This window comes from Elaeis guineensis, chromosome 13 (assembly GCF_000442705.2).
Source record: "Elaeis guineensis isolate ETL-2024a chromosome 13, EG11, whole genome shotgun sequence".
Classification (NCBI taxonomy): Eukaryota; Viridiplantae; Streptophyta; class Magnoliopsida; order Arecales; family Arecaceae; genus Elaeis; species Elaeis guineensis.
In genome coordinates this window covers 64,856,816-64,870,295 of record NC_026005.2, presented here as the reverse complement: position 1 = coordinate 64,870,295, position 13,480 = coordinate 64,856,816, and positions in this window count along the sequence as shown.

The window sequence follows — 13,480 nt, the reverse complement described above, 5'->3', positions numbered from 1 at the left end:
CTTAGAGGAGAGGAGGGGGTTCTTATAGGGCTCGTCCTAGGGTCTTTTAAGGCCTTAGGACTCCGATTCCTGATTGAAACCGGGGAAGGGGAAGACTTCGATCGGGAGTCTTCTTCCCTTTTTTTTTTTTTTTTTTCTGGATGGGCTTTGTAGCTTTAGGCCCAGTGGGTCAGGTTATCACATTCTACCCTCCTTAAAAAAATTTCGTCTTCGAAATTTAACATACCTTCATTTTCAAATAAGTATGGATATCTCGTCTTCATATCATCTTCAAGCTCCCATATAGCCTCTCTCTCTTCATGATTACTCCAATGAATCTTTACATACGAAATGATACGCCGTCTTAGAACTTGCTCTTTTCGATCAATAATTCAGAGGGAAAATTCTTCATAGGTTAGATTTTCATGAACTTGCAATGGCTCATACTTTATCATACTATTTGGATCAGGTACAAACTTTCTCAGTAGTGAAACATGAAAGACATTGTGCACTTTGGATAAATCTGGTGGTAAGGCTAGTTCGTAAGCAACATCTCCTACTCGATTCAAAATTTCAAAAGGTCCAATATATCGTGGACTCAGCTTGCCATATCTTCCAAACCTCATGACATCCTTAGTAGGTGATACTTTTAAAAAAATATGATCATCGATCTGAAATTTTAATTCTCTTCTTTTTCTATCTGCCCAACTCTTCTGTCTATCCTGTGCTATCTTGAGTCTTCTTTTGATTAGATAAATTTTGTCTCTAGCATCTTGAACTAACTCGGGACCTATTAATTTCTTTTCACCTACTTCATCTCAATACAGAGGGGATCTACACTTTCTTCCATATAGGGCTTCATAGGGTGCCATCCGGATACTAGAATGAAAACTGTTGTTATATGCAAATTTAATCAATGTCACATGATTATCCCAATGTCCTCCGAAATCAAAAGCACAAGCTCTTAACATATCCTCAAGAGTTTGAATTGTCCTTTCAGATTGGCCATCGGTCTGGGGATGGAATGCAGTACTAAGCCTCAATTCTGTCCCCAAAGCATCTTGAAAATTTTTTCAAAATCTAGATACGAATCGTGGATCTCGATCAGACACAATACTTATTGGAACATCATGCAGGCGTACAATTTCATCAATATACATCTGGGCTAACTTATCAAGTGGAGTGCCAACTCGAAAAGGTAGAAAGTGAGCTGATTTAGTAAGTCGATCAACAATTATCCACACTACATCATTTTTTTTTGTTATCTTTGGAAGTTCAGTAACGAAATCCATCGTGATATGCTCCCATTTTCATTCTGGTATCTCTAATGGTCTTAGCAAACCAGCAGGTCTTTGATGTTCGGCTTTTACTTGCTGGTATACCAAACATTGAGATACAAATCGAGCTATCTCCTGCTTCATTCTATTCCACCAGAAGAGTTATTTTAAATCTCTATACATCTTTGTACTACCGGGATGAAAGGAGAAATGAGATTTATGAGCTTCTTCCAAAATTTTCTTTTTTAGTTTCGGATCTCCTGGTATACATAATCTGTTCCCAAAATAAAGAGTTCCATCTGTATGTAGCCTAAACTCAATTCGTAGCCCTTTCTTTATGTCCTTTTTAAACTGACATAAATGAATATCACTTTGTTGGGCCGCTTTTATCTATTCGATCAATGCTGGTTGTACCATTAAATTTGCTAACACATTCTTAACATCAGTACAAGTCACTTCAATTTGTAAATCTTCAAGATCCTTTAGAATTTGTTGCTGAAAGGATAGCAGAGTCATCACATTTATTGAAAACTTCCTACTAAGTGCATCTGCCACCACATTGGCTTTTTCAGGGTGATATTTAATATTTAGATCATAATTTTTTAATAGTTCAAGCCACCTTCTTTGCCTCATATTTAGCTCTTTTTGAGTAAATAAGTATTTCAAGCTTTTATGATCAGTAAAGATTTCACATGATTCTCCATATAAATAGTGTCGTCAAATCTTTAAAGTAAAAATAATAGCTGCTAACTCTAAATCATGTGTCGGATAATTCTGCTCATAGGCTTTTAGTTGTCGAGAAGTATAAGCTATGATCTTATCGTTCTGCATCAACACACAACTTAATCCCTTCTTTGAAATCACTATAAATGACAAATCCTCTCTTATTAGATAGTAAAGTAAGAACTGGAACAGATATCAATCGTTGCTTCAGATCTTGAAAACTCTACTCACATTCACTGCTCCATTTAAATTTTATTCGTTTCTGAGTTAAGTGGGTTAGAGGAATTGCAATTTGAGAAAATCCCTCGACGAATCTTCTATAATAACCAGCCAAGCCTAAGAAGCTTCTAACTTCCATCACATTAGTCGGACGAGGCCAATTCATCACGGCTTCTATCTTCTTTGGATCGACTGAGATTCCTTCCTTAGATATTATATGGCCGAGGAAGACAACACTATCCAACCAGAACTCATACTTGTTAAGCTTGGCGAAGAGCTTCTCTTCTCTCAAGGTCTGAAACACGATCCTCAAATGTCTCTCATGTTCCTCTATATTTTTAGAATAAACTAGGATATCATCAATAAAAACAACAATGAATTGATCCAGATACGGTTTGAAAATCCTGTTCATCATATCCATAAAAGCAGTCGGTGTATTGGTTAGTCCAAAAGGTATTACTAAAAATTCATAATAGCCATATCTGGTTCTAAATGCAGTCTTAGGTACATCTTCATCTCTAATTCTTAGTTGATGATAGTCTGATCGTAAGTCAATTTTGGAGAAAACTTGTGCACTCTGAAGTTGATCAAATAAGTCATCTATTCGAGGAAGAGGATATTTATTCTTTATGGTTACCTTGTTCAACTCCCGATAGTCAATGCATAAACGCATGCTCCCATCTTTTTTTTTCACAAATAACACAAGAGCTCCCCAGGGTGATGTACTTGGTCGGACAAACTTTTTATTCAAAAGTTCTTGAAGTTGATCCTTTAATTCTCGTAATTCTACGGGAGCCATCCGATAAGGAGGTTTTGAAATAGGTCCGGTTCCTGGGGTGATATCAATTTTAAATTCAACCTCACGCTCTGAGGCCAGTCCAGGTAGTTCATTTGGAAAAATATCATAAAATTCTTTCATAATTGGGATATCATCCAACTTTATTTTTTCCTTCTCGACGTCTACTACATGGGTCAAAAATACTTTGCATCCTTTCCTCAAAGCTTTTCTTGCGTTCATGATTGAGATAATACCCAAAGATTGTTTGGGTTCCGTATTATAAACTTCGCCTTGAAAGAAAAATTGCGGTTCATCCGAAATTTTAAATACTACTCTTTTTCTAAAACAATCAATAGTGCATGGTACGAAGATAATCAGTTCATCTCAAGAATAATGTCAAAATCATACATATTTAGCTGAATCAAATCTGCTGCTAATTTTTTTTCTTCTATTTGGATTATGCAATTCTTAAAAATAATGTTAGCAACAATAATATTTTTAAAAGGTGTGCTAACATATAATGGTTCATTTAGTTTTTCAGGCACATAATTTAAAGAAATAGCAAACTTGAGAGATATAAAAGAGTGAGAAGAGCCAGAATCGAATAGCACACGAGCATGAATAGAATTGACTGGGATAATACCTGTCACCACTTGATCACTTGCATTGGCCTCTTGCTGGTTTAAAGTAAATACTCGTGCATTTCCTTTCTGTTTTTGATCAACTGGTTTGTTAGGTCTAGAGTCATCTCTTTTCTTATTTGAGCAATCACGAACCATATGTCTTTTCTCACCACATAAGAAGCATGCTCATATCCTCTTGAGACAAGATCCATTGTAATTTTTTTCACAATAGGAGTAGGATGTAGATTCTTTCTTCTTATCAAAATTATTATTTTTAAAATTTTTCTGCTGATCTTTTAGATTTCCTACTAATCTCGGTCTCTTCCTATCTCCTCTTTCTAGATCTGCTCTTTTCAATTCAGACTCTACTTTCAAAGCTCGCTCCAGTACGTTCTTGTAGTTATTGAAAATATGAGAAGACAGACGGGATCGAATTTCATATCTTAGGCTTTGTTCGAATTTGTTAGCTTTACTCCTTTCGAACTCCATAAGCTGGGGGCAAAAGCGGCCTAGCTCATTAAATTTGTTAGCATATTCTAACATCGTCATATCATCCTTTTGCTTTAAGGCTAGAAACTCATTTTCTTTTATCAATCTCATTATCCTCGAGAAGTACTGATCATAAAATATCTCTTTGAATTTTTCCCAAGTGAGCTGATCATCATTATTTCTATAGGCAGCTTTTATTGCAGTCCACCAAAACTCAGCATTTCCTTTTAGCATAGGAACGGCTAATCGGACCTTCATATTCTCAAGGTATTGTAGGGCATCAAACATCTTTTTCATCTTTCGAATCCATGTCTCTGCAGCCATAGAATCAGATCCACCCTCAAATAGAGGTGGGTTGAGCCTTCTGAATCTCTCGTAGTATGACTCCATAGATAATGTCGGTCGAGGAGCAGTTTGTGCCTGCTGCTGGATAAGCTGAGCCACCACTTGACATACACCAGCAATATCCGCCTAAGTGGCCGGTGCGTCAGGAGCCCGCTCAACTGGTTGATTGGCAACTCTCCGCGACGTCAATCTTGCTCCTCTTGCTCCTCTTGTCCTAGCAGCCATATTTGCCAAGGTCTCGCCCTCCCTATCGCTTATCGCTTCCAAGTCAAATACCAACATTATTACATTATTTTATAACAGAGTTGCAGTACAGTTAATAATTTAAGTCAGAGTCTAACTATGCGTAACCTAACTACCCACTGTTAGGTTTTAAGTTCTACCCTTGATTAAACCTATCGCTCTGATACCATAAAATATCACGTTCCAAATTCGGGATATAACACGGCCATGCTACCGAAGGATGGACCCACGATAATACGAAGCCAAAATTCATCTTCTTAAATATAATAACAAGTGTATCATAAATAAATGTAATAATAAAGTTCAATTCAAATATTTAATTCAACCAAAACTGGTTCAGAGCATCTAAATCCAAAGATGAAATAATCTAAGTTTTAAAATTCATAATGACTACAATCCATAAACATAAACTGAATTCTTAGTGCAAAATTTTCAAGCTTGCTTTACTGATCCCGAAGCCTGGATTTTCTTTCCATCAGTCCTAGTCTTATTTCTCTGTACATGAAAAAGAAAACAAAAGGAATATGAGCTACACCAGCTCAGTAAGTAGACTTCCGCTTCCTTACCGGATCAAGCATAAGTTTTCTATGATAATGCATCATTTAGCAAATAATAATTATTATAAAAATAAATATTTCATAGAGCATATAATAAAATAAGTTATAAGCTCATCATGCATGCATAAATCATGTATATTTCACAATCATGAATCGTAAATCATTTTCATCATGTATTCATGTCATATTTCAAAACATTGCTCACAGATATTCGTGCTAAGGTCACTATTATATCCGTGACAGGGTCATGTTTCTTAATCGACAGAGTTCTTAATTCATGTGACAACTTTATACCCGCTGGCAGGGCCATGTTTCATGTGGATGCTAGCTCCGGATGTCGACCTTCCCGAAGGAATTTATTCATAGCCATCTGAGAGCTTTTGAAATCATTATATCTTTTTCTTAAAGCATACATATACATAGATGAAAAAACAATAAAATTCATACTTCATAATCATGCTATTTTCATAAGACATATTCATGAAATTAATGCTCATAATAAAACATGCTTTTTCATATCACATATACCGATCCTTATTTTATGAAAAATTATGATTTCATCAATAGCAATTTTTTGCATAAAAACATGATCATTTAAAAATAAATAAGGAGCATAAGATTTACTTACCTCGATCGTCTTGGACTTTTTAATCTTCCTTAAAAGAATCGGACAGTCCTATTTAAAATATGAAATCATCAATAAATTTTATTTTATATATTTAATAAAATTACATAATATAAGGAGATAATCGATTTGATGATCAATCCAATAAATCTCTTCCTTCGGCTCTAAACAGATTTAAGGTCATAGATCCCTAGGAGTGGAGAAGATGGCCTAATAGGGGATCCATAGGGCTTCTTAGAGAGAAAAAATTTTTAGAGAGAGAAAGTAGAGAGAGAAAGTTCAATTCTAGAGAGAAAGACTTTAAAGAGGGATGAGAGAAACTTTCTCTCATGTGTATTATTTTTTATTATTATTTTATTATTATTATTATTATATATATATATTTTTTTTCTTTTTCCTTTTCTTTTTCCTGTGGCCTTTTTTGGCCAAAACAGGGGACCTAGAGGTCTCCTTGTCTTTGACCGATCGTACTTTGCCCGATGGTGGCCGACGGCAAGGGACGACTCTCTTGAGTTCGGAGAAGCCAGAGCCAGTGGTCGGCGTGATCGTCGGCGTCTTAAAAATCAGGAAAAGGGAGAGGCCGAACAGGGCTTCCCTTTTCTGATGAAATCTGGCGACTCCTGTCGCCGGCAGTCATGCCCACCGGCACGGGAAAGAAAGGAGAGAAGGGAGGAAGAGGAGGAAGGACTTACCACAGCCTCCGATGAGCCCCACCGGTGTGAAATCGTGGTGAGCACGAGTCGAGGGGCCGCGGCTTCAATCGAAAAAATCGGAGAAGAACTCCGGCGATCGTCGGTAACTGTTGTATCCTCTCTTAGAGGAGAGGAGGGGGTTCTTATAGGGCTCATCCTAGGGTCTTTTAATGGCCCTAGGACTTCGATTCCTGATCGGAACCGGGGAAGAGGAAGACTCCCGATCGGAGTCTTCTTTTCTGTTTTTTTTTTCTTTTCTTTTTTAGGTGGGCTTTGTGGCTTTAGGCCCAGTGGGCCGGGTTATCACAATCTATGTTGAATTGTAATTCTATTTTTATGTTAAATTTTTAAAAATTTGGACTCATAAATTATGTTCTATGTTGTATTGATAATTCTGTTTTGATTGATAATATGCTTAAAATTATTTTGGTTGTTTATTTTTTTTGGGTATGGGATGAGAATGGAGTAGGTATGGGAAAATGGGCTATCTGTGGATATCTCCAAACCTATTAGGTATGGGGATGGATATCTCTTTTTTTATCCGATTGAGTATCGGATACAGGATATGAAGTTCGGATTTAGAGATGGATAGTATAATATTTGATCCAAATCTTATCCATTGCTATCCCTATTTAAATTTTATTTTTTTTAAATTAAAAAAATATATAAAAAAATATTTGCAGAACAACAGGGGAACATCATCTAAGACAAGGGCACACTTATCCAGAAAATCCACAAAAAGCGATGCGTGAAAAAAAATGATGAATGGCGACTCCAATACCCCTGGCGGGAGCTCTAGGGTCCTGGCCGTGTGTGAGGGAGAAACCCAACCGAATCTCTCACAGACGAGGGTAGATAAAAACACGAGTCATGCGGGACGAGGAAAGTGGCGTCTTCCCATCTAAAGCAACTTAATCATCTGGATGCGACTGGAGAGAAGCAGGCTATTGCTCTGGAGAGGTCTTGGGCCGATATCTTGAAAGGAAGGAGACGGCGTCCATGGATAGCCAAGCAGAGGAAGAAATGGTGAGCCTTCAAGTTCAACGATTCTCTTGTCTTCATGGATGATGAAATTGAAGAAAATGGGTTCATTCTCTCATCGGCAAACTACTGGGTAAAGGCCTTTCCCTTGCTTTTCTTTCAAATGAGCATAAGGCTATCTTGGAGCGCCCACAGAGAACCATAACTCCTACTCGACAAAGGTTTTCTAAAGGAAGATCTTTCGATGTTTAACCCAACTGGAGCTTGAGAATGGCGGAGAAAAGAGAGAAAGGAAGAACAAAAGTATGGGTCATTCTCTAGAGTTGAATTTTTTGAATCTCTTCATTACCTCTTTATATAGAAGTGAAGCCGAAGGTCATTACGCATGAATCCAGTAGACCATTAGGCCTTAGCTCCTAGAATGTTAGGTCTCAATCCGACAAGCTGTTAAGAAGGAGAATCCACCTACTAACTTTTGAATCAAAATTATTGGTTTTGGATGTCAATTGTAGATTTAGGCCATGTTTTGAAAGTTATTGAGAGATTCTAAAGAATCATTCAAGCAATTGAATAGACTAGTTGCTTGAGGTCGATATAAGATCGAGGTACAAAATTGAGGTTCAGTCTTAGATGTCAATGTCTGTGCCGATCGTGGGATCTTATTTATTGTCGTCGGTGAGATACTGGCCTTATAGTCAGTAAATATTTGAGCTAAAGGTCAGATAGAAGCTAATGATATAAAGTCATTTCATTTTGATTTCTTGGATCTTCTTCTGACGTCTAAGATAGTCTTGTTGAGTCATCGATGAGTGCTTGATCTTGATCTGAGAAAAAATATCGAATCGGATGGCGGATAACTTCCATAATAATTCTCATTGCATATGACAATACGGTCTTTCAGTTTAAAATGGAAGTCGATAGGATCTAGGTGATGACCAATGGGCCATGGATTGTTGCCGAGCAAGTGCTTGCTCCGGAAGAATGGTGCTTCGACTTTTGTGGGGGTATAGATTCTATTAGTCGCATCATTTTGTGGGTTTGGTTTCCAAACCTCCCCATGGAGCCCTAGGAGTGGAACATGTTCTTGCCAATAGCCTTTGCTTTGGGTGTTCCTAACTTTGTAGATAATTGTACGGATGAAGGCATTAGAGGAGGGTATGCAAGAGGCTGTGTACAAATTGATCTGTCCAAAGCTCTTCGTCCTGGTATTGACATCATAGCCAAACGAAGAAGATGGTGTCAAGAATTTAAATATGAGAATATTTTTGTTCTGTGTTTTTTATGTGGTCGAATAGGCCATGCTGAATCCGAACGCACCCACACCAAGGGTGAAGAGGCGGAGAAGATCAAGTGTGACGAGAGGCATTTGTTTGGCCCTTGGATGACTGTCTCAAGAGTCCTTGTTGAAGGTTCACCATTGAAGCGGGGGGCTCCTCTGTCTCGGGGAACAAGGCAGAGAACAACCATGTTGCTGGCTTGCGCGGGGCTAGAACGGTCTTTTCTCAAATATATGTGAACGGTTAAGGCTTCATCAAATCCCAGATGCACGCCTGGTAAAGCTGTTACACGCGTTGGGAAATTGTCTGGATTTTCAATTTTATGGCCAATGGAAGAGGATCAAATCAACACTTACAATGGCAACATGGAAGTCTCGGCAGAAGGCTGAGATTTTTTTTTTTTTTTTTTTCTGATAATATAATTTTAGTATGGGTATAATTCAAAAAATCAAAATATAAAATATCTTGTAGGATCCGTGGATGGTAGTTATCTTGATATCAAGTTCAATCTCCGATATGCTTGGCTATAAAAGATGTAATTCAATCCACGATACTGTTCACTTCTCAGAAAATATACGGAATAGATATTGCGATGGAATGACGAACGGACCTCTAGATATCGCTGAGGAGTGGATGACTTTTCAAATGTTTTGCCTCATCTTGGATCCAGCCAATGATTGTGGTGGAGTCATCCTCAATGAAAAATTTCTTTGTCTGCAGCTCTTACTTCGTACAAATAATGCTCGTCCAAAGAGTACGGAGCTTCGCTTTGAAAACGGATGACTCAAAAAGATGTGAGTCTCTTGCGGTCGACAGCCTGGCATTCAGGTTGTGGATGATATAGTTCGTATCACTTCTGCTATCTTTAACATTGCTATCGAAGTTGATCTTGATAAATTTTGAGGGAGGGGACTCTTAAAAAATTAAAAAAATCTTTTGAATCACTGCAGGAGTAAGAAAGGAGTCTCAGAAACTCGGAACGATAAAGAATGAACCAGCAGTATTAAAATGGTTGTACTCAGCATCCGATGCATAGGTACGATCTTAGTTTCAAAGATCAGGTTGTTTCCGGAAAGTTAAAGCTGATAGACCACGTATGCCACCATCATGGGACCAATCAACTATTGATTCATCCCAGAAGAGAGAGAAGAGAAATGGCCCATTATTTCTAACAAGTTTCGAGAGGGCAGCCCATCTCCACCTAGGTCCCAGCTGAAAATATTGGTGCTGGATAATGATCAAATTGTGGGCTTTTGTGAACCAAAAACGGCCCAATTGAGGGATGGACGCATTATTTAGGCCACATTGGCAATTATTCTAATTGCATCGAATCAATTGAAAGGGAGGATCACTTCAACGAACCAAAATAAGGATTTTGGCGTTCGAATCTCTAAAGATATAATTTTGGCTTCAAACAAGGAAGGCCGGCAGCAAGTTGTTCATCAAAGCACCAGCTAATTTTTTAGAGGCGCAACGCTCAAACCTCAGATGCAACTCTAGATCCAAGCGGGAGATTGTGATCTATCTTTTCCTATTGTTTGCTTTGAGAGTTTTGTTATTTCCTTGCTGAGGCCCCTTCTGATGGTGCTAGTATGGAGCCTCAATTGCATATAGCTATGATGAACAATGAGAATGCTTCTCTTCACTCTCTTTCTCTGAATATCATCTCATGGAATTGTCATGGGGCGTCCAAGTCTTCCTTAAAAATTTTCTTTCCTTAGTTAGGAAGTATAATCTCGATATTTTTTATCTATTGGAAATAAGAATCTTTGGTTTACCCATCAACAAATTGCATTGTAGGGTTGGACGTTTGCTATTCTGGCCGATGGTCTGTTTATAGGCATTGTTGTGCTTTAGAGAAACAAGTGTCAACCACATTGATTTTCTAAGTAATAATAAATAAGTTGCTTTAGGGGTGATAACAGTTAATGGCTTTAGACCCCGGATCATCGGTCTCATTGGTCTAGGATATTATTCAATCTAGTATATCTGTTTGTCTAATAATATATTGGGTGGAGCAAGAGTTTGGGAACATATTGATCGTGTCTTGGCAACAACTGACTGGTTGGACATGTTCCCTGAGTTGAAGCTCATCCATTTTGGCATGGATTGATTTTGACCATTCCCACTTCTTCTCCTGCAATGGTATTGCTGAGGTTGTTAGGAGAAGTTCGATGGGAATGAATCTTATGATGTTAGAATTCTGAGATTGCACAAAAGAACTCATGTAGCTCTCCGAAGGTAGAATAAAGAGTATGTGGGTAAACCTTTTGCCAAGAGTAAGAAGTTGGAAAAACAAATTGTAGAACTTCAAAAAGAAGATGGTTAAGGAATGGGGTGAATATTCATAGTCAAGGAATGGGGCGAATATTCAGCTATAATTGGTCCTTTGGAGAAAGATTATGGAGTATCAAGGGGTTTTAAGACCTCGAGAAGTTTTACTGGCATCAAAAATCCTGAGAAAGATGGTCAAAAGAAGCTGATGACAATACAACCTTTTTTCCATTGCTCTACGATTTTGAGATGGAGAAATCAGATTAATCGCATTAACATGTCTCATGGGGCCTTGGCTGATGATCAAGCTGAAAGAATCTACTCTTCTTAACATCTTTCACAACCAGTGGTGCATTCTGGACTTATATTCTCATATCGAGCTTTCTTTAATCCAAAGGTTAGTTTTCGATCAAGAAAATCAATCTCTCACCAAAGATGTAACTGAATTGGAAATTGTTGAAGTTTTGAATGAGCTCCCTTCCCAAAGGAGGTCAAAGACTATAGGCCCATAAGTTTATATGGCACTTTATCAAAATTAACTGCGAAAACCCTTATAAACCGCATGAAGCACCTGTCCTGCAACTTGATTTTTTCAGAGCAAGGAGCTTTTGTATCGGACCATAATGTTTTAGATAATATAATGATCACTGATGAGGTTTTTCATGCTACGTCCTAAGCTTCATCTAGAAGCGACTTGATGGTCATAAAGACTGACATGGAAATGACATTCGATCGCATATTTTAGAAGTATGTATCTACTGTCCCTCATCTTTTCAGATTCTGTCCAATCTTTATTCGCTGGGCTACGTGTTCCACTCAAAATCTGAGCTTTTCAATGCTCGTTAACGGAAGCCCCATGCCGTGGTTCTCCTCTTGTAAGGGGCTGAGACAAGGATGTCCCTTGTCTTGTTCATCCTTTGTTCTGAGATGCTCTCAAGGTGCTTGCAAATTCTCGCTTTTTCTTGTGGTAGCCAGCCGAGAGCCTCTGCCCAGAATATCACCCACTTCATGATCACAAATGAGCTTCTTCTCATGGCCAAGGCAAACAAAAGAAATGCTATGGTTTTACAAAACACTATAATGGAATATGGTACTTAGTTTGGCCAGAAAGTTAACATCCTCAAGTCTCATATTCAATTCAGTCCAAAAGCTCAACCTAGGTCCAAGCACATTATTCTTGATATGTTTAACATCTCTGAAAGAAGGATTGTGGAACTATCAGGGTGTGCCACTTGTTGGTAGCAGGCTGAAAAGATAGGATTTCAATAGTTTGTTTGGTAGAATTAACAAGAGTCTCGAAGGATGGAATGGAAGCACTTATCTCTAGTTGGGAGAATCACTCTTATTCATTCAGTTCTTAATTCCAGCAACATGTATTTACTCTCAAATGTGCCAATGCCTGTAACAGTCTTAAGGAGCTTGAGCAAATTTTTAAAGCCTTCCTTTGGGGCCATGAAGTTGGTAACAGGAAGCTTCATCTTGTCTAATGGGATTGTGTTTGTATGGAGAAGAACAAATTAAGGAGGCTTGGGGCTTGCAATCTGCTGTGGTCCATAGGGAGGCAGTGATGGGTAAAATGGCTGCTCAATTGATCATCTGTAATGATTCTATTTGAGCAAATTTGGTTCATACTAAATACTATTTCACTAGCTAGAATAACTTGAATACAAATTTCTTATAAATGTACACAAAAATTGGAGCAAACACAGATATGATCACATCGGTAGCACAAAGCAAACTACGATGATCCTGTTTCGCGATCTGCACAGTTTATTTGACATGTAACTCTGACACATGAGCATCTATAATTATATCTGCCGCCTCATCACCAGACTTCACAAAATGCATGATGTAGATGGCACAATCAGATCTGCAAACAAAATTTTTCATTCTCACAATTAATAAAACAAAGAACTAATATGTTGGATTAGTTGGCATGGATGTATGTTGATACAAATGATTATAACAATTATTTGACACCCTGCTGTGGGTAGTCAACAAAATACAGTGGCCAACTATTCATATCAATAAAGTAGATATCTCATGCTATCTCAATCAACCAGATCATCTGTAAATATAATATTGGAAAGCAACCACATTATTAGCAAAGCATGGCTATGCACAACATTCGATAAATATGATCATTACTTACGAATCTTCTAGCAATGGCCTTGTACTTTATATCATTCACGGATATATAGTGTCTAAAATATGTACCCTCTATATCCACGATAAGCAGGTGCTAGTGTGACAATGAGCATATGGGCGTGAATATTTGCTTGACTTCAGCCAATGAATGAGGTATGAAGTCTCACATAGCTTTATCGAAAACCTTCCATGCGCCCAACAACATGTACTAAAAGGAGAATAAAATTGAAACATACATTAGAGTACATAA